Raw genomic sequence first — 20,552 nt, 5'->3', positions numbered from 1 at the left:
ATAAATTCCAGGTTAATATGTTAAATGTCAAACCCCAGTGAAAACTAATTATCGCAGGATGCTTTCTTCTATTTCATACCTCAGCCTACAAAATGTGTATCTTCTTCATGCCCGTAGATGAAGATTATTCGTGAGTTTCCCTGCTTTAAACATCTAGAGACTTGTTTGCTTGCAGTGAAAAAAATAATGAAGATTATTGAAAGCACTCATTTTAAGTTAATATTTTATAGTTTACTCAAGCTCCACTTTCTCTTATAATACAGATAACCGCTATTCAGTTAAATAAACAGAAAATATTATTATTTTGAGTAAAAACTCATATTTTAAGTAAGGGTGATTAAAAAGCCTTTTTAAAAGTCTTTCACAATTATCTCCATATCTGTTACTAGAAACTCTCTGGTCCTGTCTATTTCCTTTCTCCACAAATGTAATTTAACAAGCAATTTTTTTCTTTAAATTTTTTATGCTTATATTTTTTTCTTTTGAGAGAGAGAGGGAGAGAGACCATGCATGAAAGTGGAGGAGGTGCAGAGAGAGGGGACAGATGGTCTGAAGCAGGTTCCGCGCCCATGGCAGGGAGCCCAACGTGGGGCTCGCACTCACAAACTATGAGACCATGACCTGAGCCAAAGTTGGGCCCTCAACCCACTGAGCCACACAGGTACCCCAAACATGTATTTCTTTAATGCTTATCATTTGCTAGGAGCTGTGAGAAGAACAGAGAGGAGGAAAGGGAAAGAGGAAGCTTGGGGGCAAGCAGAGCAAGGGCTCATGGCACCCATTCTGGAGCTGGGCTTTTGTTGTCCAAATTCCAGCTCTGCCACCTTCAAGCTGTGTGCTCTTGTAAGAGTTCCTAAACTTCTCTGTGCCCTCCAATATAAAATTGATACAATAATAGTAATAATAATAATAATAAATTTCATGCCAATGGTCCCCACGTATCTCATTTTTGGGGGGTTGCTCATTATTTTGGGTACTCAATAAGTCTTTTAATCTGGATTTTAAGTTTCTTTTCATTCTGGGAAGTATTCTTGATGTATGCCTTTTATAATTTCTTCTCATCTGCCTTCTTTCTTCTTTCAGGAATTTCAGTTATTAGATATTTGACCTCTCTATCAGAGTTTTTCAACTTTACCTTTTTTAAATATTTATGTTTTTAAATAAAGTGACCCCATTCACATGCATGAGAGTGGGGTGGAGAGGCAGAGTGTGGGAGATAGAGGATCTGAAGCAGACTCTAGACTGTGAGTGCAGAGCTTGATGTGGGGGCTTGAATTCATGATCTGTGAGACCATGACCTGAGCCAAAATCAAGAGTCAGCTGCTTAACTGACTGAGCCACCCAGGTGGTGCTTCAACTTTAAGTCCTTTCATTGAACATTCTTCTGTTATAATACATAGATATTTTTTTCCTAAGAGCACCTACTTGCAGTGTTCCTTTTAAAAAAGTAGAAACCATTTGTTCCTTAATTCAATATACAATATTTCCTGAAATACATAAATATATACATTTGAATAGTTTATCATTTACATGGCTTCGGTATATAACCATGTGATTTAGGTCTGATGAATAGAGTGTAAACAAAACTATTTAAGTGTTAATGATATTTAAAAAAATAATATTATCAAGCATTCCGGATTTGGCAAAAGAGAAATCTTACAAAGCTAACAACATTGGTAGCTTATACAGGAAACAATTTGCTTATGGAAGAAGCTTTGTGGTTTCAGTAAGTTGTGGTTCAAAAGAGCAATTATAAAAATGGCAATGCCATGTCCCATTATAGTTTCTCCTTTGAAGAAGATGTGGTTGATGCATAACATGGGACAGTGATCCACGGGTTCCCTGCTTGATTACACAGGTATGGTGAGCCCTGGAGCAAATCAGTATGTATTGTTACTGACAGGCTTTAATCTGGAGATTTGTGATACAATACAGTCTTCCAGCTCTTGAAATTTATCAAAATGTTCACAGCAAAGAGAAGGTTATGGTTATGATAATTTAAAATTTTCTGTCAGTTTATATTTAACAATATAGGCTAAACCATTTGCTCTTATATGATTTTTCTTTTTCTTTTTTTTAAAATGTTTATTTATTTTTGAGAGAGAGACAGAGACAGAGTGTGAGTGGAGGAGGGGCAAAAGAGAGAGGTAGACACAGAATCTGAAGCAGGCTTCAGGCTCTGAGCTGTCAGCACAGAGCCTGACGTGGGGCTCAAACCCACGAACCATGAGATCATGACCTGAGCTGAAGTCGGACGCTTAACTGACTGAACCATCCAGGTGCCCCTGATGTAATCTTTTTTAAATTGCTCTGACTGTAGTCTTCTGGGATGTTTACTTTAAGTTTTTATTTAAATTCTAGTTAGTTAACATAGAATGTAATATTGTTTTCAGAAGTAGGATTTAGTGATTTATCGCTTACATATATGTCCTAATCACAAGTACCCTCCTTAATGCCCATCCCCCATTTAACCCATCCCCCACCCACCTCGCCTCCAGCAACCCTCAGTTTGTTCTCTATAGCTAAGAGTCTTTATGGTTTGCCTCCCTCTCTTTTTTTTCCCTATCGTCTATATTCATGTTTTGTTTCTCAAATTCCACATATCCTATAGGAAATTTAGATGCTTCCTTTACTCAAAGAACTACTTTCATATCCACAATATACTTGATATTCTAGATCTAGTTGCATACAAAATGGCAGATTAGTTTGAAAAATTTTAATAAATTTAGCAAATGAGGTATTCTATATTGATAAAATAAAGGTCTCTATTAATAGGCATAGTTCAATGTCTTGTACTCTGGGTTTTCTCAGTTCCTCTTCCAACATGTAAATACTCATCCTCAGACAATTCCCTACCTGAACAAAGACAGCTCCTATCCTTAATTTATTCTGCATTTAGATGACAAACTTATTGAGAGATTATATTTGGCTTTTAAAAAACAATGGAATTGCTGTTTCCTATTAAATATCAAATCTAAGTGATAATTTTATTTGTTTATTTTTTACATCCTAAAACCTTTTCATCTTTTTTTTTTTCATATACTTTCCTTAACTTCTGGGCAACTGCTCTCTATATAACAATGCTAAATGTTCCTTGCCATCATGTTGGAATATCACCTATCAAAAGCAAGGAGAGTTGAGGCAGTTGGAGTTCTCTCCTCTAGATGTGTGTGTGTGTGTGTGTGTGTGTGTGTGTATACTGGTCATGTGTGTACAACTGGAGATCTCCACTGATCTCTCACCTGTATTGTACCCAGAGACAGAACTTGAGGCTCCTCTGCTTCTATATATTTCAAGGAGACCCCAGAGAAATCTGAATTTGAGTCTCAACTTTGTCACTTAATAGCTGTGTGTCCTAGTTTATTCATCTATAAAATAGAGAAAATAGTTCTTTCCTTGTCATGAGAATGATGTGAGGCCCAAACACAGTCATGCATACGAAGTGTCTAGCCTACCAATGGGAAATTACTGAACCTCCAACAGTTGATTAAAGAAACTGTATGCTTTTTCTAGGCTATCGTTCTGGGTATAGAGCATAATTGAGGAAGGACTTACTTCAACTCTTTTTAGTGGCATTTTCAGAATAGGGCAGGAAATTACCCAAGTTGCCAGAGACTACTAGCTGCAAATCATCTCTTCTCATGGTGAACAAGTAGAGACACCGGGAAGAGAAATAGAGAAAATGTTCACTTGGGGAAAGCTGTCCCTTGCGTATGCCCAGCTTGTTTCTATCTTTTTCACTGACCCTTCCTTCTGCTGGAAAGTTGTTTATATAACTGATGCTTATGTGACAGGCCTCTGTCGTTCTTATTTTAGATTAAATTTGAATCTCTCAGAAACAGTTAGTTCCTGCCCACTCAACTCAAAGTAGCCCCTAATTACAGTCTTGGTTCTTATTTATTTATTTTACATGTCAATGTATCATGTCTCCCCACAGAATGTAAGCTTCTTGATAGCTGGGCACTTTGCCCATCTCGGTCACTGAATCCCAAGTCATACACACATGTATTGGCTACATAGCAGATATTAAAAAAAAAAAAATCTTTGCTGAATAAGTGTTTAAATGGGCAGGTCATGTTTTAACACTAAGAAAGCCAAGTACAGAAAGTCAGTCATTGACTTATTAATAGTAATTCACGACTCGGTGTATGAAGAAACCATTTAATGATGATTGTAAAGGAGATGCTTGAATACACGTTTGTCAAAGAAATTAAAGAGCAAGTTGCCAGTTTAGTCTGCAGTTGATGGTAGAGCCAGAGACACTAAGAATGCATTTTAGAAGCAGTTTATCAACGTCCAGCTCCAGGCTGAGGACCATATAGTGAAGAGAGGGCATCAAAGTTTTTCACACTCAAGGAATCAGTATTCAGCGTGGCTGTGCCTTTACCCAGGTACCTTCCCTTGGGACATTTGTCATGAGCTCAATGTTTTTAGCAGCACCTGCATTCTGTTCATCTTTCTTTCTATCAGTCAAAACTCATCTACCATATGTTTCTTTCCAATAGAGGCTTGCTCAACATACAGTGCTTTCAATGGTGATGGATACATGCAACCAGAATAATAAAATAAGTCAGAATGTATNGCTTAACCGACTAAGCCACCCAGGCGCCCCAAGTCAGAATGTATTTTAATCTCACTCCCTTGTCCAGTAATGAACAGTGGACTGGCTCAAGATCAACCAGCAGAAAGCAGAAAAATATTTTAGTATTATAACTCAAGAATGGGCCATTGAAAGAGGACCCTGTTGTGAGCCCATCTCCACTGAGAGAGAAATTCCATTTTGCCAACACCCTCTCCACCTCTGTTGTCTGAAGGATGCACTGCTATTGAGTTACTAAGTGGGCTCGAGTGAGTATTGGGCCTTTGAAATTCCCATGGCAGCAGCCACTCATAGCTAATCATATGCCTACGGTATTAGCGGGGAAAAAAAGCTTTTGCATTTTATATTGGCTTGATTGAAACACTGGGAAAATATGAAGGTGTTACATATATTTCTGATTTGCTTAATAATAATAATTCCGAACATTTATTGAGTAGCTATTACACATTGAGCATTTTTGTAAGTGCTTAGCATGTGTGGTTGTTTTGTTTTGTTTTAATTTTAACTCTGTTTTACAGGGAAGGTTTACAGAAGGCCAGAAAGGTTAAGTAATCTTGCCAAAGGTCATTCAGATAATAAAAAGCAGAGCCAGAAATTTGATCCTAGCTCCTTTGACAGTAGTCTGAGCACTTAATCCCTGAACTACTCCTTCTCTGGCAACGGTGTGAATGAGAAGTGATTGCTACCAGACCAAACACACAATAGGAATTGTCTCCAAAGAATTTCTCTAGAAACACTTCTTCCCCTCGCCATAGATAACCCACTTGATAACTTCAAAAGTTATCAAAAATAATTATCAAAAAAGAATTATTTAATTCCTTATAGGAAATGGCATATCTTATTAAGTTTAATTTCAAAGAGGAAGTACTGTACTTTGTCAATTGTTCACTTTCTGAAGGGCTCTCGTGGTTTCTTTTTCTGGGTGGATTTTTCCATTTGTTACCACTAGATGGAGTGTGGATTATGCAAACGCCTCAACTCTCTTGAGAGGAGTTAGCCCAAAGCAAAAAGAAAAATTCAGCAGGGAAAGAGAAATGTGGAATTTGGACTCAGTTGAAGATACTAACACACTACAGTGGCTTTCTAACTGTGGGAGCCTGGTTTCTAGTTCCATCCTTTTTTCCTTTCAGAATAAACATTAATAGTTGCTTAATCTGAGTTAAAGAAGATTTGAATAATAATTAAAAGCTGTCTGAGAGTTTGTTTTCTCAGAAAACTATATGCCTGTCATTATAGCCAGGGTTGACATTTTGAAAAAGATACTGAGGAATAAATTCTAATACAGCAAACAACTGTCTCCTCTATTTGTAACATGTGTTTTCTGGAAACTACTATAATCAGCAAATAGTCATTTCTTCCTAATTTTCTTCAATTAGTCTGTAACAAAAATGGTCATGAATAGCCAGTTAACCACCTTCTCACAACCGTCTGACCAACCAAAATTATGGTATTGTAAAATTCAGGGTTGTTCAATGAACAGGACCAGAGAATTCTTGGAAATTTCATAAGAACAAATTTTAAAACCAAGTAAAGGGAAGTCAATTACTGTGTTTGAATTTTTACTTCTACAAAATGAAAAAGTAGATCACCAAAACTCTTTTCAGACAGCTCTATGAAATCTAAAGAAAAAAGCAGTATGGGAACTTGTGTCCACAAACACACATATGTAGAGATGTACCCTGTTGTTTAGTTCTAAAATTGAGTTATATTCTGTTTCCACATTCAGGGTACATGGCAGCGTTATATTTGCTGAAGGAGTAAGGGAAATAAAGGCTCATTTATGCAGGTGTGGTGGTGGTTAGAATTAGGTATTGTGCAAAGGAGTTCTATTTATATGGCCTATTTTTCACAAATCATTGCAGATCCTGTTTGAGGCAGATGATGCTGGTGAGATTGTAGGTACTAATGTATACTTCTAGGTTAATTGATTATGTTTCACCCTATAAAGAGTTCTTTTCTCTAAATTTTTTTCCTCTAGTAAATATATTTGATCAACTCTTAGCTGTTAAGCCTTAAAAATACCCAGTTGTCATTTTTATTTTGGAGTAGGTCCAGGTTTTTGGATTAAAAACAAAATTGAAAATGACCCAATATGAAACATACAGAGGAAATAAATAATGTCTATGCAACAGTCTTATTTATTGCTTATTCCACACTTAGGTGAAGCCAGAGGACTTGGTTTGCTCACTTCTTCACCTGGGTTGCTATTTTCAGTCCTAAACTGGAAGGGGGAGGCAACACGTTTAGAGAAAATGCAGCGTGGTTACTGTGGGAAGGGTGCTTCTCTTCCTCTGCTGGTAGTATAAAGTGTAAGATCCTCTGTGAAAGACATACCATTGTTTTTTGAGTAAACTGCAAAACCAAATTTGGCTTCCTGTTTACTGCATTCATTCTGCCGAATTTTATAGGTAACTGTTGCATTCACTATTTTATTGTAACGTTGGTCTTAGAGCTTTAAGATTACCAATGAATAGCCAAAGTATATAGGCATTCAGTGGGTATCTGGGTGCCTTTTCTTTCTTTGTTTCTTTCTTTGTTTCTTTCTTTCCTTGTTTGTTTGTTTGTTTCTTTCTTTCTAAGAGGGTTTCTAAGCAACTTAGGATAGGGAGGGATGTGACATGTAGCGGATGAATACTAGGAGATCAAAGAGCCACCTGTGTTTCTTCCCTATGAAGACTTCTGGTATTTATAGTCAACCCCATTTTGCATCCAGTATCCCTAAGGGTCTGGTGGAGCCAACCTCTATCTACTTAATCATAAATCTCACCTCAGTCTATTAAAAAATGGGTCAAACGTGCTCCAGTTGAACTTGTGCTAGATATACTGTTTAGTACAGAACATGGATAGTATTCAGTAAAGTTTTTAGGATGCATTAGTGGATGTATAAATGGTTATTCATTTAATCGACAGGAGTTTTACTCCTAGAAGGGAATCAATCCTTAATCAAAAATATAAAGAATTTTTCTTTCTAGTGTCTTTGGTCATTTTGTCTCAGAATATGATGCTTTATTTTTAACAAAAGTTATCAATAATAAGCTCTGTAGGTCTCTTTAAAACTTGAGAATAATTAATTTTTCAAAAAAAAAGGATTAATCTATGGTTTCAGAGTTGGCAATAGTTTGGCATCAGATACCTGGGTGTTGTAGATGGAAGATAAGGAAAAAAAAGACTTTTGCCCTTTAGAACCACTTTGGAATTTCAAATCTGTTTTTTTAAATGTTTATTTATTTATTTTTGAGAGAAAGAGAGAGAGAGAATGAGAGTGAGCATGTGTGCACTGGGGAGGGGCAGAGAGAGAAAGAGATTGAATCTCAAGTCGCCTCTGTACCACCAGCGCAGAACCCCATGAGGGGCTGAAACTCACGAACCACGAGATAATGAGCTGAGCCGAAATCAAGAGCTGGACACTTAACCAACTGAGGCACCCAGGCACCCCTGGATCTTAAATCTTCAAAGGAATAAGTTTCATTATAAATGAAAACTAGTGTTCCAAGAACCTATGTGTATCACCTAGCATGATCTGGTTATGTTGAAAATACCCCCTTTTCTGACTAGAAATAAGTGCTGAACTCTGTGACCTGAGTAAAAACGGCAGGACTGTCTTTTACTTACAATCTCTGGGGACCACACACTATAAGTTTAGTGGCCTCTTGCCAAGTGGGTCACTCAGGGCTTTAAAAATGCAAAAGATTGATCCCTAAAGTGCTGGGTAATAAACCAGGTGATAGGCACACTATGGCCATTATCACACTTTTATAATAGCATTGACTAGGGTTAATAAAAAACAGAGGTGACAATTAAAATCATTTGCATAAGGAAAATTTTACTAAGAAAACAAACAAAGCAACAAATATAAACAGTAGCTAGTCAAGGAAACACCTAACAGACATTTCTTTAAGAAAACCCTCTAGTTGCCAAGTCTGGGAAGTATCTGTTCATAAAGGACAAAGGAAATTCCTGTGAGTATTTATTTTGTAAGGTGGTCTTTTTAAAAAAACTAAATGTTTATTTATTTATTTTTCAGAGAGGGGAAGGGCAGAGACAGAGAGACAGAGACAGAGAGACAGAATATGCAGCAGGCTCTGAGCTGTCAGTGCAGAGCCTGACTCGGGGCTTAAACTCACTAACTGTGAGATCATGACCTGAGCCGAAGTCAGACGCTTAACTGACTGAGCCCCCCAGGTGCCCTGTAAAGTGATATTTTGAGTAGGCCAATATAGGATCATTTTCTCCCACCTACCTCACTCCTTACTATGACATGAACTTATTTGGGGGGAGGAAGTGGTTAGCCCCCGGGTGAACACTGAATTAAATGAGATAGCGACCTTACAGTTGGTTAAATGGAAGACATGTAGCTGTGGAAACTTTGAATCTTAAAGGATATAGATGCTATATATTGGTGGAATAAACCTTCTGGCTCCTTACCTTCTAAGGTCCAGATGCTATCTCTTTTAATATCTACTGCATATTTCATTGACTTGCCATGTAGAGAGTGAGGTGAGGCTGATAAAGAAGGGGCTTCACACAACCTGATGAGGGGTTTTGGACTTAGTATCTCCAATTTGATCTAAGTTCTCTCAAAAGCAATGAATAATTTTTCTTTCAAAAAATAAGTGTATTTTTAAAAGTTTATTTATTTATTTAGAGAGCGAGTGCACTGGTGTGTGAGTGGGGGAGAGGCAGAGACCGGAAGAGAATCCCAAGCGGGCTCCGCACTGCCAACGTGGAGCCCAACTCAGGGTTCAATGCCATGAACCACAAGCTGATGAGCTGAAATCAAAAGTTGGAGGCTTAACTGACTGAGTCGCCCGGGAGCCCCATGACTTAATTTTAATAGGGCTTTAGATCTCCCAAGTTTAAAACAAACAGGAACAAAAAAGTTTACAAATAAAATGCATAGAAACAAAAATAATGTTCCAGAGGGACCACAATGTTTACAGTTCTTTTTCACTCAACTGATGTGATTTTAAAGACAAGAATTTATTTTGAAGATGACCATAGCTTTGAATATAATAATTTCATAGTTTTTGTTATTCTTCAAATCTCCTTTTTCTTCTATTTTTGGCAGTGAATATACATATTTCTTGCTCTTTTCTTTCTAACTGGAATAAAGACATCTTAAATGGACTGATTTTGAGTTGTAATGTATTTTCTTGGTAAGCATCGCAGATTTCCTGAGCACTATAATCTCTGGAGATGTTGGTAGCATTACCATTATCATTATAAAAAGCATTTAAGATCATTGCTACATGTGAGAACACAGTAGAAATCATGTAAACAAATTTTCTCCCTTTCAGAAATTTCTTGGAGCACCTGGGTGGCTTAGTCGGTTGGGCGTCTGACTTTGGCTAAGGTCATGATCTGAGTTCGCAGGTTCAGAGCCCTGCTTTGGGCTCTGTGCTGACAACTAGCTCAGAGCCTGGAACCTGCTTCAGATTCTGTGTCTCCCTCTCTCCCTGACCCTCCCCTGCTCACACTGCCTCTCTCTTTCTCTCTCTCTCTCTCTCTCTCAGAAATAAACATTAAAAAAAATAAAAAAGAAATTTCTCCTCTAAGAGATTTGCCATGTAAGACATGGGAGGTGTTTACACGGATTGCCTGTAATCATCAAAAGCATGATTATATCATATAAGCGTAATGCTTGGTAATACATGTATTATTAATATGCTTTGGATTATATTTGGTAATTTATTTAGGCTTACCGAGTATTGTTTAAATCTATTGCCTAACTGATGCTCAAAAGATATTATTCCCTCTTTTATACATGAGCAAACTACAGCTTGGGGAAGTGAAGGAAGTTTACTTAAGATACACAGATGGCAAGCAGTAGAGCCAAACACAGAATTATTTTGTCCACATTTCATGTACAGCATGCTGGGATTTACAGAATAAATAAAAGACAAGGTTCCTGCCTTTATGGAACTTGTACTTTAGTTGGGAAAATGATTGATGCCATGAAAACAGCTTGTACGGATAGTAGATAAAGCAAGGTCCTCAGACCAAACAGCCTTTGATGCTCATAGAAACCTGTTTCTTTGAACTGAATAAAGTTATATGTAAAATATAAAACAGATAATCTTTTGACTGATGAAAGGTGCTGTCACAGACATCTGTTGTCTAAGGATCTCAGAGACCATTTGAGATCATCTGTTAACCTAGATTTTTCTCCACCCAAACATATATCATCCACATTGTCATGTGTCTTCCCAGTGCAATGTACACAATGTACACAGAGAAAGGCAAGGTGTGTCCTTGGGAAATGCATCCAGTTTTACATACTAATGAGGTATGTGAAAAGACCAATAGCATGATGCATGGCAGGCACATGGACTGCACACAGTATTCCAGGTGACCTCAGGCTCCCGTCCTCTGTAAAACCACCAGCCGGTGGTTAATATTCAGCTGAGCTGTTAAGTAGAGTATAAAAGTAGGGACAAGATTTGCAATCTGTTAATGTTTTTTTAAGATCTTGCTAAGTAAGAGCTAAATCTATCATTAATGGAAGCAATAATAAATCAGGTGCTGTAATTAGCAGTCCAAATGTGTACCTTTGTAAAAGGTTATCTTTAATGTGTTTTTTCCCATTAATGTAATTATGTGTTTTGGATAATCATAGCCAGGGGGGAAAACTGGGAACTGAAAAAGTACTATTGCTTAGTACTATTGCTTAGTCAAACAAAAATGAACGTACTCTAAGTAAGCCACCATGTAATTAATTAGAATATTGTTGGAGTAGTTAAGATCTTTGGAGGGAAAAGAGACAGATAATTTAAAAGTCATTTTTAGTACCTTGCCCTTTAAGGTGATTGGGTATATAAAGCACATCTACAGAATTTGGCCCAGAGTAGGTATTCAAAAAACATACTAGCTCTTACAAAGTTAGTGTTTGTGATAATCAGAGAATGTAAATCCTCTATCATTGGCCTACTAAAGTTTCTCTGTTCCCAGACACTTTCAGCCTTTAGTGGGGCTCTTATCTCATTGTATGTTAAGGTTGACTTGATTTGTCTCACTTATCAAACTTGGAGCTTTCTTTTGTTGTTGTTGTTTTTTTTTAACATTTATTCATTTTTGAGAGTCAGAGCATAAGTTGGGGAAGGGCAGAGAGAGAAGAAGACACAGAATCTGAAGCAGGCTCCAGGCTCTGAGCTGTAGCACAGAGCCCAACACGGGGTTCAAACTCATGAGCTGAGATCATGACCTAGCTGAAGTCAGCTGCTTAACCCACTAAGCCACCCAGGTGCCCCAGACATGGAGATTTCTTAAGAAGAAGACCATGTATTAGCCATTTCTCTCCTGGCAACTATCACATCATTTGGCAGGGAATGTGTACTAAACAAGTGTTTGTTAAAGTAATGCCTTGATTCTAGTGTTTCTCTGTTCATTATTTAATATTGACCATCTAATTTCAGCTATACAAACAGAGTCAAAATTGAATATGTTTAGATGAAAACAGCATCATTTCTTACATATGTTATCTTCACAGGCTACCTTCCTTACCTTTTGGCCGCTCTTGGGCTTCCTTACACCACTCCTCCTTTATTATAAATTCAATCCTCATGATGCTGTCTTTCCCAAACAAAATCTGACTCCATCATTCTCTTGCTCAGAAATTTCTCATGCTTTCATTTTTCCTCTGGGTTAAATACTCTTTTTCATGAAATGCAAGGCCTTTCCATGAGTGGACTTGGATTTCCTCTCCAGTTTCTTCTGCCACTTCTCACTTTTACTTCATGCTCCAACTATACTGCATCTGGTTTGCATTTGTGTCTCTCCTAACTTTCTTGACTGTCTGGAACATCCCCTCAACCTCCAACACACACACACCTTCTTGCTTTTCTGCTCAGCTGCTTCTTATTTATTCTTTCAATGGCAGCCCGATGCTTATCTCTTATGAATCTTTTCCTGATTCTCATCACAGGAGTAGCCTCCTTTCTTTTGTTCCCCCCATGATTTCTCCTCACCCAGGCTTACTCAGATCTTTATTAAATCATTTTCCTATTATACTAAAATTGTGGGTTTGTATGTCTATCTTCCCTCAAGGTGATAGGCTCCTTCAGAGTAGGGTAATATTTGGCTTGTTCTAGTAACTCAAGACATATCTGTTGAATAAATGAATGCACAAATGAATGAATGCATTTGAGAGATGGGACTGTGAAACTGTGTTCATAAAGTCAGAAATTCAAAAAGAAAAATAAAAACCCAGATAATCTGGGTATCTGTTGAAATGACTAACATTCCATGTCATGGTGGTAAAGGCAGCAAAGAAAGGAACAAAAAGTATGAAGTATTCAGTCCTTTCCCAGAGGCACATATACCAGATGTCCTAATATTTTTTCCTCTGACTTTCTGCTTTAAGAAAGGAAAAGACAGGATAACACAACCCACAGGAAATTTTCCATGACATTAAAGAATATCATGAAAGCTGCTCTGCAGCTGGTAAGATCAGTGAAAATAAACTCAGTGATTTAATGTAAACTGTCACTTGCTTCTACGGAAAAGAAACATTGTACAGGTGTTCACCGAAAATGAGCCTGGTGGGGTCCATACTGATTTTTGAGGACTGAATCTACATCTGAATCATCTTTGCTTTGTTTTCCTGACAATGCCTAACACAGGCTGGATATGTAGCAGGTGTTGGTGAAATGCAAGAGGAAAGGAATCATCTGACCTATTATCTGAGAGGCTTTGGATAAGTAATCTAAAGAGTATTGGATACTGTTTTAGTCTCTGGATCATGGTACCTAAGTGATAAGAATGCTGGTTGGAGCTTTTAACTAAAAAAATTAAGTGATAACTAAAAATGTGAAGATAGTGTCTACCAATGTTATAAGCATGAGAAGGAAAACAAATCAAAGACAACTATTGTTTCCTCTCTGGTCACAGGTATCTTGAAAATGAGGCCTTTTGTATGGTTAGAAACATCGTGTCCTATCATGTGTCTGCTGCCCTGCTCAGGCTTTTTGACCACTTGCGATTCTCTCTCTGTCTCCCTCTGTCCCTCTTCAGGCCCTCCACTCTCTCAAATTAAAAAAAGGTCTGTTCTTATTCATTTAATTTATTCAACAAATATTCATTGAACACCTGCTCTGTACCAGCCTCTCTTCTAGGCTCTTTGGAGGTACAGTAGGTTTCCTGCTATTTCTGATCTCAAGGAGTAATGAGATCAAGTCCTGCAAGAGCAATGATAAACAATTAGTCTGCTGTGTGCAGATGTGTTTGTGTGTGTGTGTGTGTGTGTGTGTGTGTGTGTGTAAGAATTATAAGGGGCAGGGGCTGTGGGACTGGAAAAACTAAGAATATGTTAGACTAGATTGTCAGGAAAGGTTTTCTAAGGAAGTAAGATATTCCCTTGTTTTATTCCATTTTTCACTTTCATCCATGTGATTGACACAGAGACCAGCTTAGATAAATCTGATACTGATAGCTATTTTGTTGGGCTTCGTCCTGCTGTATGATTTGCTGCTTTCCTTATCCTACCAGGGCTGCTGTCCGTTTCTATAGAAAAAGCAATTCTCTTCCCACGCCTTCAGTATTTCATGAAGCTGCAAAAAAATCAAAGAACAATAACCAAGAGTCTGAGGGCCTCAATATGCACGTGTGCCACACACACACACACTCCAGAGCTGTTCCTTATGCCAGGTTAGTGAATATTATGAAGATTAAATGAGATAATGATTTAAAATATTTTGTGCAGTACTTGATACATAGTCAATACTCAATAAATATTAGATGTTATTATGATGATGATGATAATCAAGGCCTTTATTATTACCATATAATAGGATATCTAGTTCCTTGAAATACTCTCATTTAGGAATCACATGCTCTGGGTGTAGGAAAATGGTCAGTGCTTGGGAGGGGGAAGCATCAGGGTACTAGAGAAAACAGAGCTCCTTGTCTTCCTTGCTTATGAGACAAGTGCAAACCACCAGTATAAGACAAATGTGGAAAAACACTTCTATTTACAATGCAGCTTAATCGGAAACACCAATGAATACATCCAAATTAGAAACCCAACTCTTTAGCATGGGATGATTAAATGGTTGCCTCCTAGACCATTTCATCTTTTAATCATGACTCTCCTTCCCATGACTCTCCTTCCCTTCCATCCTGGAAACATAGTAAAAGGTCGTTCTGTTATTTACCACTTTGAAAATGGGGAGAGAATTTGCCTTAGAGATAAGGGGAAAGCAATCAAAGAAAATTTTTGTTGATTCAAAGTAATTCTAACCTATATGTCATCTAACCACTTTCTTCCTGGGTTTGGCTCATTTGCAATGTCATTTGGGCCAGATTGTTACAAACAGAAGAAAACAAGGTTTTTGATTCAAATGTTTCAATCTCGATGCCAACTGGGATCCAGAGTTTTCAGCATATTAATGAGAAATGGTGGAACTTACCAAACAGAGTGGTTATATTCAAATAGACTTGTACCAGAAATTCTGCCAATGAATGTCTGAAGCTGATGTACTGCTTTGATTTGTAATTTACTTTCTTCTCGGTACCTCTGTTGTAGTTATGATTTCTCTGTAACCAATCACCCCAAAACTTAGTAGCTTAAGTCACACAAATATTTCCCGTCTCGACTATTTCTGTGGGCCAACTATTTGGAAAGGAGGTCTCACTGGGTGGTTCTGACTCAGGTGCTGATGCAGTTGCAGAGAACAGGACAGGCAGGGACTGGAGCCACCAGCTCTTCGTGTCATCCTAGGACTTGCTAGGTGGTCTTTCCATGTGGGTTAGATTGAGCTTCCTCCTAGCGTGACCGCCCTGGGGAAGCTGGAGGCCCTGCAGGGTGGCTCAGGGCCCTGGCATGAATATTCCAGCTCACAAGGGGAAGTTGGTCAAGCCTGTCACACTGCATCACTTCTGCTTCCTTCTAATGCTGACAAGCGCGTCACAAGCCTGCCCATGTTCAGGATTGAAGAGGGTGTTGCAAAGTCTTACAGGAGCATTTTGGGGAGGAGATAACATTGGGGTTCTCCTTAGAAGATCCAGTCTGCCACCGCTTACTAATAGCAGGTTGCAGGAACAGGCTTATCCTAGGGCACTGCCAACATCCTGATGGGTTGAACATGTGGCTTGATGCTAGATTCGTAGTTGCAAACCAAAAATAAGAAGTCAAGAAGGCCTCGCTATCAGGTCACTAAACACTAAAGGGGGAAAGCAACTTTTCTTCCACTTTTCTTTCTTCATATTGGGTTAATAAAATAAAAATGTGATTTTTTTCCCTTAAGTACTGCCATCTATTATTCTATAATATAAAATAATGATCCGAGATCTTTATAATAACTTCACCATTTCAAACACTGACAATAGATCTAAAAAAATGTTGATTATCATTAAGTTTTATTCTGCTGTCTGAAAGAAGAAGCAAAAAAAATACAAAAACATCTCACAATCACAAGAGGAAGATGAGAACACTGTGCATACATTACAGGATATTATACAGTGCTGAAATTGGGGCTTGAGTCCTTGGTTTATATTTCATATTTTGCTATTTAAAAATGGTTTCATTCTGGTGGGGCTGATTGAAATGTAATGAAAACCACATATGCCTGAATTATAAATCAATACAAATCAACTTTTAGATGTGGGACTCTATCAGCTGAGAAATAAATTATAATTGAATATTATTTATTTATTTTTGTCCTGTGTGTGTATTTTAGCCTCTCCTAGTGTTTACATTCAAGATAACTTACAGTATATGATGTTATGTAATTCATCTTTATTAACAGACAACCACTATTACACTCTTGATCTCGACTTGAGAGGAATCAGTGTTTGTCATCTATTTCATTACAACTTTGAGCATGAGCACTCCTTCATGTGTACCCAGGAGAAGGCATACAACAAGTGGTCTAGTTAGATATGTCTCTGGCCCCAATTTTCTTCCAATGTTAGCATGGTATTTACTTCAATCTTTCAAACCCTGTTTCCAATATGGCTTTAAAATCTCTCTATCTCAAAATAAATTTAAAAACTTCTAAAAATCTTTAAAAAATGGGTGCCTTACTGGTTCAGTCAGTTAAACATCCAACTCATGATTTCAGCTCAGGTCATAATCTCATGGTCCGTGGGATGGAGCCCCACATCAGGCACCACACTAACAGCATGGAGACTGCTTGGGATTCTCTCTTCTCTCCATTGGCCTCTCTCCCTGTGTTCTCTCTCTCTGTGTCTGTGTCAAAATTTTTTTTATTTTTAATTTTTAAGTAAGTTTTTAATTTTTTTTAATGTTTTATTTATTTCTAGGAGAGAGAGAGACAGCGTGAGCAGGGGAGGGTCAGAGAGAGAAGGAGTCACAGACTGAAATAGGCTCCAGGCTCTGAGCTGGCAGTCAGCACAGAGCCCGACGCGGGGCTCGAACCCACGAACCGCGAGATCATGACCTAAGCGAAAGTCAGACGCTTAACCGACTAAGCCACCCAGGCGCCCCTAAATAAGTTTTTAAATGTTTAATTTTGAGAAAAAGAGACAGAGTACGAGTGAGGGAGGGGCAGAGAGAAAGAGAGACACAGAATCTGAAGCAGGCTCCAGAGCTGTCAGCACAAAGCCTGATGCAGGGCTCACACTCACAAACTTCAAGATCATGATCTGAACCGAAGTCAAATGCTTAACCAACTGAGCCACGCAGGTGCAACCCCTTCCCCTCCAAAAATACCTTTTAAAATCTCCCCCCCCCCCCCCCCCGTGAGTGTGTGTGTGTGTTGAAAGCAGGAAAATATCTCAAGTGGGTGCAAAAATATGTAAAAGAGGTTGCGGCTAGTTTTTCATTCTACTTGCTGAACTTTTAGCCCTTCTCCTTTGCATCTTTAGAAAGACTTTTGGGGCAGGTCCAAAGAAGGGCTACGCTTCAAATGAGTGAAATATCCTTACCTGTGGGATAAATGCCTTGGGAAGCAAACACTGCTTTATGTCATGTGATGGTCCCCAGAGTCTCCCTGCTCCAGCAGCAAATAACCCCAGAGGGAAAAGCATACATCAGAGCTCTTCAAACTAGGACTAGGCACCCAATTAGCAGAACCCTTCACAACTTTCCCACCCTCTTGTAAACAAACAAACAAACAAACAAACCTAGAGATTTTTCAGCAGTGGTTCTGCCTCTGAGTGTGGCTACTTGGAATTCCACTCTGAGAGTTTGAATGGTCTCTTAGCACAGATGGTTTGTGGGAGCTTTTTTCCTAAAGCCAATATGGTCCAAAATTTTGTCAAAAAGAAAGTGAGAATATCAACAGCAGTAATTTCTTCATTTTACCTTATTTAAACTAAATTATATGTAAGCCCAGACCATTTTTTTTTTCCAGGTCTGCCTACAGTTACAGTTAGAGTATCAAGGCAGATTGGGAAGCGATTTGTTCTTTTGTCAAAAGGTAGTTGGATGAATGCAGCTCAACCCCTTAAGCAGCTTTCAGTCATTATCAAGTAAATTGAACATCAGCGGCGTCTCTGTGATATATCATCCTGAGTTGGACTGACATATTGCAACTGTCTTCAAGTTGAACTTAAGGATTATATTTTATCAAATACCATGAACTCAAAACCAGAAATTACTTGTGGGGATCCACTTCCTCCAAATACCTCCATTGCCATGTATTCAGGAAAGAAACTTGCTTTCAGTAACTGTTGCTCAAACCTCAAATGCACAAAAAATAAACCGGCTTAAAAAGAGCGGAAGAATGAGAACTTTTATCTTTGGTGACCAGATGCTAGGTGATAACGTAGGGCAGCCGTGAATGGAGTTTGCAGAAGCGTTAGGTGACCAGCGTTACAGTGAATAATGGGAAGTGATGTAAGGGATGTTTCTGTCTAACTTCAGAAGCTTCTGTCACACAGACATTCAGGATGTTTGCACATTTCCAGGGAGAACAAGCAAAATTAGAACACTCAAGTCAAAGAAGCATCTAAAATCTGATGACTCATTTTCATTTGAATAAAAGCTCTGAACACAACTATGTGACCTCAATACATCTAAATATGTTACTAGGAAAAGAACTAGGTTCTCAAATAAGTGACAAAAAAAGAGGTGAGTGGTAATTAGCAACTTCTTAAAGATCTCTGTGTCTAAACAAAGATGTTATTGATTTACTCATTTAGAATAACCATTAAAAGTCTAGCCTCAGGACTATGCTATGTTCAACACTGTCACTTAGTAGTCCTGCCTTTGAACAGGTTACTTAACTTTTTTTCACCTCAATTTCTTTATCTGTAATGTGGGAATATTAGTACTATCTCTTTGTGTGTTTTTTTTTAAGTTTTTAATGTTTTATTTATCTCTAGGAGAGAGAGAGAGAGAGAGAGAGAGAGAGAGACAGCATGAGCAGGGGAGGGGCAGAGAGAGAGGGAGACACAGACTGAAACAGGGTCCAGGCTCTGAGCTGGCAGTCAGCACAGAGCCCGACGCGAGGCTCGAACCCACGAACCACGAGATCATGACCTAAGCGAAAGTCGGATGCTTAACTAACTAAGCCACCCAGGCGCCCCTAGTACTATCTCTTTGGAAGACATTCCTTGAAAGAGTGAATTAACACTAGTATGTACTCAGCACTTAACAAAGTGCCTGGGTCATGGCAACTGCTCAAATAAATGGTGAGTTATTGCAGTGATGAAAGTAATGATGAGCATCATTTAGAAAATATTCCTAAGAGCCCAGGATCTACAACGCTGAAGATTCCAATGATTTTGTGTAATAAGATTTACAGATTTAAGTTTTATGTTTTGTGACCTTAACACAATGATAGGAACTCTACAAACTGGGTTTATCTTTTAAATTAACCAGGCCGTTGTGTAAATACATTAAAGTCAGTCAAAAGATTAACCATATATAAAACCCCCAGGCAACAGCTTAAGGTCACAATCAGAAAATATTCGACTGTAATCTTGCAATGTCCCTGAACACAAATCAGTCATCTCAAAGATCTACACAAACAAAGTAACAAATAGGAATCCCATTTTTTGGTGTTGAAAGCCTTCTGTCCTTGGGTGGAGACCCAAAGACAAAGAAGCCAAAATACTTCACTGTAATGCCTCAGAGCCTTAATTAACAAACAGGGTGTGATTACAGCCCCTTTCTTCCTTGGAAATACTTCACATTTGTCCTTTCCACTCTATATCCTTTGGCACTACCTTAGTCAGTTTCTCATGTCCTCCCAGCCAGATTCCCATCATCATCTGTTTATCTTACGTGAGACTATTTCTTTTCAAATCCCTCATCCTAACCTGACCTTTGCTGTTAGCAAGCTTCTGAAGGAATTAGCAAAATCTTTTAAACAGAAGCCTTTCATCTCATCCTTCAATTCATTAAGATTCTTCATTACCTCATATGTTAAATCAAAACTACACTATTTGGTTTTCAAGACTGCAAAGAAATTTTTCTCTTTCCTTGAAGGCTTTTTTTTATCTTGTTGGTTTTTACATTTCATTAAAGAATTATATATTGTAAAAGTGTCATAAGTAGCTGTAAATTCAAAGTAATACACAAAAATTTCAATAAGAAATGTTACAGAATTTGGCAAGCTAAATACAAAGTTAATCTGGATAATAAAATGCACAAAATAATGAAGACATAATTTTTTTTAAAAAATAGGTATTTTATCTCCATGTGGCAAAGCATATTCTTAAGTTATAGTGACTAAAACAGCCTGGTATTTACAGAAGGAAAATGGTTCAATTAATCTATTGAACCTAATAGAGCTCAGAAACAGAACAATCTATACACTGAAATTTAGCAAATGATAAAGGTAGCATTTCACATCAGAGAGAAAAAGTATTAACTATTCAGTAAGTGATTTTGTGTCAATGGCTATTCATTTAGAAAAAAAGTATTATTTAGATTACAATAGACACATAAGTGAACTCTGGGTAGATTAAAGAGTTAAATAAAAATTCAAAACTGTTGAAGAATTAGGAGAAAACATGAGGAGATGTGTTTATAAATATGGTATGGGCA

The sequence above is a fragment of the Crocuta crocuta genome, unplaced genomic scaffold (assembly GCF_008692635.1).
Source record: "Crocuta crocuta isolate KB4526 unplaced genomic scaffold, BGI_CrCroc_1.0 scaffold235, whole genome shotgun sequence".
Classification (NCBI taxonomy): Eukaryota; Metazoa; Chordata; class Mammalia; order Carnivora; family Hyaenidae; genus Crocuta; species Crocuta crocuta.
This window is presented reverse-complemented; position numbering follows the sequence as displayed.